Source organism: Erythrolamprus reginae, unplaced genomic scaffold (assembly GCF_031021105.1).
Source record: "Erythrolamprus reginae isolate rEryReg1 unplaced genomic scaffold, rEryReg1.hap1 H_45, whole genome shotgun sequence".
NCBI classification, from domain to species: Eukaryota; Metazoa; Chordata; class Lepidosauria; order Squamata; family Dipsadidae; genus Erythrolamprus; species Erythrolamprus reginae.
This window is the reverse complement of record NW_027248501.1, coordinates 155,836-166,714: the sequence shown is the minus strand read 5'-3', so window position 1 is coordinate 166,714 and position 10,879 is coordinate 155,836.

The window sequence follows — 10,879 nt, the reverse complement described above, 5'->3', positions numbered from 1 at the left end:
AGATTCCCAAGATTAGCTTTTGTTCAGCAGCTTGCTGGAAGCTGCTGGGTGTTGCAGGATACACAGGCAGAAAATGTATGGTTCATGTGATGGGCTTGTGGGAGGAGTTGCAAGGAAATGAACTCTAACCAGAGTGGAGATTCCCTCGCGACTTTAGATTCAGGTTTCTCCAGCTGTGTTAACATGGTTCTGTTAATAAATTGAAGAAGGTGAAGCCTTGAATTCTGGTTTATTTCTTGGATGCTATTGGAAGGCTGACAACCCATTTTTTCCTCCAGCAACCTAATCAATTTGGATCTCTCTTGGAACAGCTTCTTCAGATCCAAAGCAGAAGATACCAGGGGAAAATATAGCAAATTTTTATTGATGGCCACTATTCATAAGCATTGCTGATTCCAAAACTAAATTTTACATTTTGTACAGTGTTGCTCTTTTCCTTGGGCTTTCTATTTTTTAAATTTTTATTTATTATTACAGTTAGAAGGGATCTTGTAGGTCATCTAGTCTATCATGACTATGTCCAAATTAACATTTTAAGTCAACTTTTTCACTAGGGTAGTAAAATTCCTAAAGTGTTGTCCCTCCTTACTCTTTATGTGATTTATTGCTTTCCTGTTGGGAAAATTTAAAATCTAACCTATTTAATCAGTTAATTCAAATTATTATCCAAAGAACCCGAAGGTACAACAATAAGCAATGGGTGGAAACTAACCAAGGAGAGAAGCAACTTAGCACTAAGGAAAAATTTCCCGACAGTTAGAAAAACTAATCAGAACAACTTGCCTCCAGAAGTTATAAATGTTCTAACACTGGAAGTTTTAAAAAAGAGATTGGATAACCATTTGTCTGAAATCCTACAGGGTTTCCTGCCTAAGCAGAGGGTTGGACTAGAAGATCTCCAAGATCCCTTCCAACTCTGTCATTCTATTCTAATCAGTCTGGCTCTTTATTGAGAAAAGCACAAAGATTTGAACTATACTGGGAAGTTCAAATATTATAAGAAGAAATATTTCAGGGCAAACACAGCAAACAGTCAACAAGATATTTCACCTCCAGCTGAAACTTACAAATAGGGGAGAGAAAACGGATATGGGTCTTTGTTGAAGTCTACGTAAGGGTTCCAATAGTTCCCTAAATGTAGATTCCCACCAATAATGAGATCACCAGGCCTGTAATAGTGTTCAGGAATCTTGTACCGTTGTGGCAACACACAAAGGGTTTGCATCTTCTGAGCAATAATTGGAGGCAGGAGCCAAAAGAGCAGCAGCAGGAGTACAAGATGCAGCCCAGTCATTCTTCTTTCTAGATCAGAAATCAAGATTGTGCAGGAGCTGAATTGCAAGCATCACTTTAACAGGATAAACCCAGGACATGCCACCTGGATGGCTTCAGGGCATTTATATCAAATATGCTTCCTCTCACCTGTGTTTAGGCTGTGACTAAAGAGAAAATGAAGGGCAGTTGAGTCTCTTCAAATCCAGGAATTAGCTCTGTGCAAGACAAGGTGAGGTGCCTCCACCTGGAGAACTAAAAAAGATTTTATCATTTTCATGGCTTGAAATCCACAGGGGATATATTAAGAATTGCTGTTTTTCTGATAATTGCAAGGAACAGAGCTCCTTTTTGTTTCTTTACCAGAAGGGGAAAAACACTCTTATGTCTCTCGTTGCTAATCCACAGAACACTTGATCTTTAGAATAGTTTGAAGTGACAGTTTATCAGCACTCATCATAAACATCTGGGGTGGGTTAGGGTTAGCGTTACAATGGATGCATGCTGTAGAATCAAACAGAGCAAATAACCAATAACCAATAACCAAAGCAAATAACTAGCATGTGCTGGCTGGACTCTTTCCAAATACAGAGAGAGACCCCACCCAAGTAAAGGATACACTCATACATCTAAGAACTGCAGGGGAGACTAATGCATAAGCAACAGAGGATGTAAGAATACATATTCATAGACATGGATTCAGAGGTGGATTCCAATTTTTTTGCTACCGCTCTGTGGGCATGGCTTAATTTTGTGGGAGTGGCTTAGCAGTCATGTGACCTGATGGGAGTGGCTTCATGGTTATGTGAGTGAGTGCGTGTGGCCCACTCAATATCACTCATGTAAAGGGGTGATTTACCTGGCCCCTCCCCTACCAGCCATTCCTTGTCACACCCAGCTTCAACAAATCTATAGGTCTGTAAAAATGTTGTTCACTCTTTTCAACTTTATTATCTATACTTTATTATTATTATTATTATTATTATTATTATTATTATTATTATTATTATTATGTCAATACAACACAGCAAACGAGATCACTCTGCTGGATTTCATATTTCATCACCAGTCGGGCGCTTCCCAAGCACCTAGGACTGTGTGATGTAGCGGTGAATTATGTTTGCCGATCCCAGTAAAGCGGCCTTTTGCAATTGACAGATGGAGATTTTGTCAATTCCAATGGTTTTCAAATGTCCGCTGAGATCCTTTGGCACTGCGCCCAGTGTGCCAAGTACCACTGGGACCACTTTCACGGGCTTATGCCAGAGTCGTTGCAGCTCGATTTTTAGATCTTCGTATTTCACTAATTTCTCTAGCTGCTTCACCTCAATTCTGCTGTCTCCTGGGAGATAATAATAATAATTATTATTATTATTATTTATTAGATTTGTATGCCGCCCCTCTCCATAGACTCTGGGCGGCTCACAACAACAATAAAACAATTCATGAGAAATCTAATAATTTAAAAACATTTAAAAAAAACCCCGTTATACATTATAGGTCTTTCATGAACTACTGAAAGGAAGACATGAAGCCCTCTGGAAGCCCAAAACACCCTCCCAGACTCTCTATGTAAACGAAAAATCAACTGGCTGGCATGCACGTGCATGCTGGAGCTAAAGTAAGGCAATGGCTCACGTGCCAGCAGATTTGGCTTCATGTGCCACCTGTGTCATGCGTTCCATAGGTTCGCCGTCACTGGTGTAGGGTCTCCTGCTTTATCAGGGAGTTGGACTAGATGACTTACAAGGTCCCTTCCAACTCTGTTAATCTGTTAATTTAATTTAATTTTCCAAAGCACTAGAAGGCAAAACAAGAAGCAATGGATGGAAACAAAGAGAGAAAGCAACCTAAAACTAAGAGGAAACTTCCTGATAGTGAGAATCAATATAGGTGCTAAAATATTTCAGTCATAATTCCACATATAAAATAGCCATTTGTGTAATAAAACCTACATATTACACCATACAGGGAGTGGACAAAAAAATGGAAACATCATAATGTTTGAACATGTTCAAATCAATCAAAACTTGACATATTTTAATGGTTTTATAAAATTCTGTTATTTGATATGTTTTTATAAACTAGCTTTTTTTTTTTTACAGAAATTTAAGGAAATTGGTTGTAAACTTCTAGAAATGGCAGACCTCTCAGACTTTCAAAGAGGCCAAGTTGTTGGTGCTCGAATGGCAGGTGCTAGTGTAACAGAAAGTGCCCGAATGTTTGGCGTTTCAAGAGGTCATGTCTCAAAAGTAATGACTTCTTTTGAAAGAGAAGGGAAAACTAGAGGTATAACAAGCAGGAAGAGGGAGATTATGATCCCACTATATAGAATGCTGGTGAGACCACATTTGGAATACTGTGTTCAGTTCTGGAGACCTCACCTACAAAAAGATATTGACAAAATTGAACGGGTCCAAAGACGGGCTACAAGAATGGTGGAAGGTCTTAAGCATAAAACGTATCAGGAAAGACTTAATGAACTCAATCTGTATAGTCTGGAGGACAGAAGGAAAAGGGGGGACATGATCAAAACATTTAAATATATTAAAGGGTTAAATAAGGTCCAGGAGGGAAGTGTTTTTAATAGGAAAGTGAACACAAGAACAAGGGGACACAATCTGAAGTTAGTTGGGGGAAAGATCAAAAGCAACATGAGAAAATATTATTTTACTGAAAGAGTAGTAGATCCTTGGAACAAACTTCCAGCAGATGTGGTAGATAAATCCACAGTAACTGAATTTAAACATGCCTGGGATAAACATATATCCATCCTAAGATAAAATACAGAAAATAGTATAAGGGCAGACTAGATGGACCATGAGGTCTTTTTCTGCCGTCAGACTTCTATGTTTCTATGTTTCTATGTTTCTATGTTTCTAAAACGTCCTCAGCCAAGCACAGGGGATACCTTTTTAGCCATAGAGACGGATCCCCCCTGGCTAGATTGCCACGCTGTGTATTGCCAGCCCCAGAGACATTCAGTAATTAAATAGTTAACATTGTGTATGTTTGTTAGCTCCACCCATTATGATGTAAAATCCTGCCATGTCATACTTGCATCATTTCCTTTCTTCTCCAAAAACTCCATCTTCTCTCTTTGTCTTCAACGATGTAGCATGCATAGAAGATGCCTCTGATAGGCATTAGCTATATTTTCTTATTTTCATAATAAAAGTAACTTCGTTTGAAAGCTGTTTCTCTACTTTAATCCATCGACTCTCAGATTTGATTTATTGTAGTCCACGCGGACTATAATTTATCTACTAAATCTGTCATGGTAGCAGGAGTTTGGTTGATCCTTTAAAAATAGCTACCACATTTTTGTTATACCTGCAAAACGAAAAAATAAACAGCTTTTCTCTCAGTTAGACATTAACCAGATGTCTGATGAAAAATTTCATCACTTGATGACCCTCATGAATAAATCTAAGGAGCAACGGAATCTTACAATGCAACAGCATCAAGCAAGCAGCCAAAGCGGAGAAAATTATTTCCTTTCAACAGAACAGTCTGCCTGTGAAGAAAAAGTAAGTTCTCAAATTCTTTTACAACTAGAGGGGAAACAAATGATTTATGGTGAACAAGTAATAAAACCATCAGAGGTTACTGGCCATCAAATTTATGAGGAAAGTAATTTGGAAGAAGATACCTTAGTTCCGTCTGACTCTGCCAGTATGGGGATCTCTGAAAGCTCTGAAAGGTTTCTGCCCCCCCCCCCCCCTTAAAGGCTAAAATGAAAACAAAGCACTGTGATGACAAAAAATCTGTTACAAGCTCTACTGGGAGCTGTGAGTCAGTTAGTGATTCAGACAGAATAAGTGCTATGATCACTCATCTTGAACAGTCCATTCAAGACACCCAGGGCTACTGTGCCCATCTAGATGACCTTGGAGATTCCTTAACAGTAAAACAGAAACAGCTGCATGATAAATGCATAGATGATCTTATATAGAGAGAAGAATTAAAAGGACTCAGAGAAATGCAAATGAATATTTTAAGAAGTGAGTTCGCAGTTTTTTCTATTCACCAAAGAGAGCATGCACAACAAGCAGAATATGCAAAGGGGGAAAACAAAACTTATAATGCTAATGCCACGTCTACAGAGCAGGCAGTGGAATTTTCAAAAGGAATGTCTGTGTCAGATAAGCACATTCCACAAGAGGCCCATCCCAGCCATGCACTTAAGGAAGTAGAAACTCTCAAAAGTTATCCTGCAGTGACCTCTAGTGGATTGCATGATTTTAAATTTAAATCAATGACTAGTTCTAAAGATTTGTCTCAAGTTTTTAGAGATGAAAGAAGGCATATGCAAGGGATTGTGTTTAATCAACCTTCAGTTAAACTACAAGCATTGCAGGCAAGCCAAGCTGCACAGGACCAGCGCTCACAAGTTCCAGTCCGTCCTGCACAGCAACCAGTCCAACCACCGTTGCCAGTCCAACCACCATTGCCAGTCAGGCGCCTCAACCAGTCCAAGTGCCACCAGTCCCAGTACCTCAGGTACTGCAACAAGCAGCTGTGCCAGCTGCATTTACAAGGCAATCAGTCACCTCAGCAACATTGAAAGGTGAGTCAAGATTAAAAAATAATGGACAAAATTATAAAACCTGGCTACATGAAATGAGATTGATTTTAATTGCTGAGAAAGTGGATCAAATGGCTTTTGATCCTCCAATTAGACAATGGACTCAGGAAGAAAGGGAATCAAATATTTGTGTCACGTTGCTCATTCTTATGTCTTTGGACACTGATTTATTAGTTAGATTCCCACATGATTTTTATTTATTTATCATTTAGATTTGTATGCCGCCCCTCTCGGCAGACTCGATATTACTGCATACTGCATATGAATTATTAGAGTCCTTAGATGAACTGTATAGACCAGTTTCAGAAGAGGGAACATACTTGTTGTTCTCTGATCTTTTTTCTACAAAATTAAAGCCTGGAGAGAAAATTGCTCCACATTTATCTAAGATGCTAGCAATGCAAAAGGACTTAACAGAGCGAGGCTATAATATAGACCCAATGCAAGTAAATACTGCTATAATAAATTCCCTCAATCATGAATGGAAAGAAGCTGTCTTTAAATACAATAGCATGCTGTTAGCGCAACGTACTACCCCCCGACTCTGCAAACTGTTAACTGAAGAAGGGCTCATGCACACTAGACTCAGACCTACATCATCCGCATACAAACCTACATCTGGTAGAGGCTATCAACAAAAGGGCTACACTTCGAGATATTCACGTCACAATCAACCTAAAAGAGATGACTTTCAACATTCTCAATCCAATGATCCTCAAAGCTCTCAATATGGTGATTCTCAATCTCCTCAATATCTTACTCTGCCCAAAGGAACACGTTCAAGAGGCTCCAGGAGCCGAGGCTCCAGCAACTACAGATCATCGCAATGAGGTTCGAAAGGTGAGCCACGTCCTTATGTCAATTCTTTCCTCCTCAACAATGTTCCAGAAAAGAGTCCACAGTATGACATTCAACATTTATGGACATTAGACAGCGGAGCAGCCATTCACACCGCCTACCAGAAAGAACTTTTCACAGATTTTCATAAGACTGACATCAAAGAAGTGCATGCTGTATCCGATCACTTATGCAAAGTTGAAGGAGAAGGAACTGTCTACATAAAATAATTGGATCAATTCATCTCACGTGTTTTATATGTTCCAATTGCTACAAGCAACATACTTAGTGTATACCGCCTGAATGAAGACTTAGGGTCTGAAGTGACTCATAAACTAACAGAAGCTTACATCATTAAGGATGGCAAAGTTCTTGCTACCGGTGTTCCTATTAGGGGTGTTTACTATTTAAAGCCAAATCCTCCTGCAAAGGTTGATGTAAGTATAAAAGTTCCAAAGAGCGAAAACACAGGTCCAGAGAGAAAACCTGTTGCCACTATTGATAAAAAGGCTCCTAAAGCCAATGAGGTTCAAGAGGTTCCCAATGATGTTTCAAATGTTAAACCTGTATTAACAAACAAATCTTTTCATTTCAGGTGTGTTCATAGATGACACCATCGTTTGGGCCACGCATCTTACCCAGTTTTAGCCAAGATACCTGAATATGTAAATGGTTTTAAAGTTGATAGTAATTGCAAAGTTCATTTAGACTGTAAGATTTGCAACTCTGCCAAGTCCAAAGCAGCTCCTATTGCCAAACATGCTATAGGTTTGTCTACATGCATTTTTGATTTGGTCCACACCGACATTGTCGGTCCATTTCGGCCTACTAAAAGTAACTGTAAGTATTTCTTGACTATTGTTGATAGTTATTCTAGATATGGGTATGTGTACCTAATGAAACAAAAATCTGAGACCTTTCAGATCTTTAAAGACTTTGCTGCAGAAGTACTCACTCAACATGGTGTCCGTATCAGAAGAATACAAAGTGATCGTGGTGGAGAATTCATGTCGGAACAATTCCAAGGATGGATGAAGAAAAATGGAATCCATCATCAGAAGTCAACCACAAGCCACCACCGACTCTCAGAAGGTCACCAAGGCACCTTATACGCTATGCTCTGTTCACTTCTAGAAGATGCTGACATGGACAATCTATATTGGGGCGAAGCACTCAGGTATGCTAATTACATTGTTAACCGTACATGGAGCAGTGTTATACAATAGACTCCTTACTACTTGCTTCATGCAAAGAAGCCTGATATTCAAAACCTCCACATTTTTGGCTCATACGCCATGGTTAACATTCCACTAATTCAAAGAAGAAAAGGAGGTCCAGTGTCAGATTTATAGGTTTTAATGAAAGTTCTAAGTACTACAAATTTGCTGACACTTATCACAGAGCTGTTGTTTCTAATTCAGCTAAATTTGAGGAAGATACAAATTGGTCCAGAATACACAGTAATGATACTTCAGTTTATTTTCCTAAAGATGATGTTGAAGGTTCAGCGCAACCTGATCCACAGGGAGCTGTTCCAGATGATGCACAGTCTTCAACAGTCGCAGATGATGTTCCTAGCGATGCAATTGGAGACGGAGATAACCAAGATGAAGGATGGACCACGGTTCCAAGACGTTCGCAGAGAACCACGAAAGGAATTCCTCCAAAGAGATACGAACAGCAGGTATTACACAAACCTTTTCCTTTCTTATGTAACAATGTTACACTTCCTCCTGAGAACTTTTCTCAAATAAAACATTTGCCTGAATCTGAACAAGAAAAATGGTATGAGGCTATGGAAAATGAACTGGACAGTTTAAAGAAACTTAATGTGTTTCAACAAGTTGAGCCTCCAACGAACAAGAAGATTATTGGCACACGATGGGTGTACAAGGTTAAACAAAAACCAAATGATGAGAAAATATACAAAGCAAGACTAGTAGAACAGGGGTACTCACAGGTGTATCCTGAAAACTACACAGATACATTTTCACCCACAGTTAAAAATGAAAGTGTTTATGTCGATGATATTGTTTACATTGGTCCTAACAAACGTATGAGTGAAATTTTTGCAAATGGTTTAGAAAGACATTTTACTTTGAAACGCTTAGGACATATTCATGATTATCTAGGAGTTCAGATTGAAAAAACTGAGAAGAGAGCCTTTCAAAAGAGAGCAAGGTTGACCAACTTTTACATAATTGTAACACGTCTGATGCACATCCATGTCATTCTCCTATGCAAACTGATTTTTACAGGTTGACTCAACAAGAGTATCCTCAATTTGAAGACCAAACGCTTTATCAGTCAGTAATTGGGCCACTGTTATACATTAGCAGTTGGACAAGACCTGACATTTCACTGAGTGTGAATCTTTTGTCAAGATATGTTGGCAAAGCAACTATGTTCCATTGGACATGCATAAAGAGACTACTGAGATACATGAAGTACACAAAGGACATGAAGTTGTTCCTAGAGCCGAAACACGATAAGTATCCTGAGTTGATTTGTTATGCAGATGCTGACTGGGCAGGTGATATAGAAACAAGAAAAAGTACTTCAGGTTTCAGTGATCCCTCGAGTTTCGCGATCTCGATCTTTGCGAAACGCTATATCACAATTTTTCCACCCGATGACATCACTCCCTTCCTTTCTCATCTTTCTTTCTCTCTCTCTTTCTCTATCTTGCTTCTTCCTCTCTCACACTCTCTTCGTCCCTCTCTCATCTCTTTCTTTCCTTCTCTCTCTTTCTCTATCTCTCCCCCTCTTGCTCTCGAGCGGCGGGCGGCACCCAGGGAAGGTTCCTTCGGCCGCCCAGCAGCTGATCTGCTTGGCAGCGCAGTAGCAGCGAGGAGCCGAAGATGGGGTTTCCCCTTTGCGTGGGCAACGGGGAAACCCCATCTTTGGCTCCTCGCTGCTACTGCGCTGCCGAGCAGATCAGCTGCTGGGCGGCCGAAGGAACCTTCCCTGGGTCTTCAACTCCCAGAATTCCCCGCCGCCCACGCAAATGGGAAACCCCGATCGTGCACCGAGTGGCGGACAAGCGGCGGGCGGACAAGCGGCGGACAAGCGGCGGGCGGAAAAGCGGCGGCCGGACAAGCGGCGGACAAGCGGCGGGCGGAAAAGTGGTGGGCGGAAAAGCGGTGGGCAGGCGGGCAGGCAGGCGGCTCCTCAGCTGCTGGGCGGCGGAAGGAACCTTCCCTGGGTCTTCCCAGGTGCGGAAGTAAAAACACCATCTGCACATGCGCGGCCATGGAAAAAGGGGCGCGCATGCGCAGATGGTGTTTTTACTTCCGCACCACTACATTGCGAAAAATCGAGTATCGCGAGGGGTCTTGGAACGTAACCATCGCGATACTTGAGGGATCACTGTATATGATATTTTTAAATGGTTGTCCAATTTATTGGAAAGTTAGAAAACAGAAGTTTATTTCTTGCTCTTCCACTGAACCTGAATATGCGTGTGTTTCTGATTGTTGTAATTCATTAACCTCTGTTTCTGCTCTCATTGACAGTATTTGGGGAAATCCCATGAAAGCAATTGTTATTATGGAGGATAATGTTTCAGTCACGTTCATAGCTGAAACTGAATATGTTGGAGCTCATTCACTGCACATTGACATAATATATAAAAATGCAAGAGAATGCGTAAACCAAGGATTCGTGAAATTACAATATGTGCCCACAACTGAACAAATTGCTGACTTGCTGAATAAACCACTGCCAGCTGATCAACACAAATACCTATCCGAGAAAATGTGCCTTATGTGAACCAATGTCCCTGATGACTGCCAAAGAAGGGGTGTCATGCTGTGTATTGCCAGCCCCAGAGACATTCAGAGACATTCAGTAATTAAATAGATAACAGTGTGTATGTTTGTTAGATCCACCCATTATGATGTAAAATCCTGCCATGTCATACTTGCATCATTTCCTTTCTTCTCCAAAAACTCCATCTTCTCTCTTTGTCTTCAACGATGTAGCATGCATAGAAGATGCCTCTGATAGGCATTAGCTATATTTTCTTATTTTCATAATAAAAGTAACTTCGTTTGAAAGCTGTTTCTCTACTTTAATCCATCGACTCTCAGATTTGATTTATTGTAGTCCACGCGGGCTGTAATTTATCTACTAAATCTGTCATAGATATCAATTTTGGGGCCATTACATCACGGGTCCTGT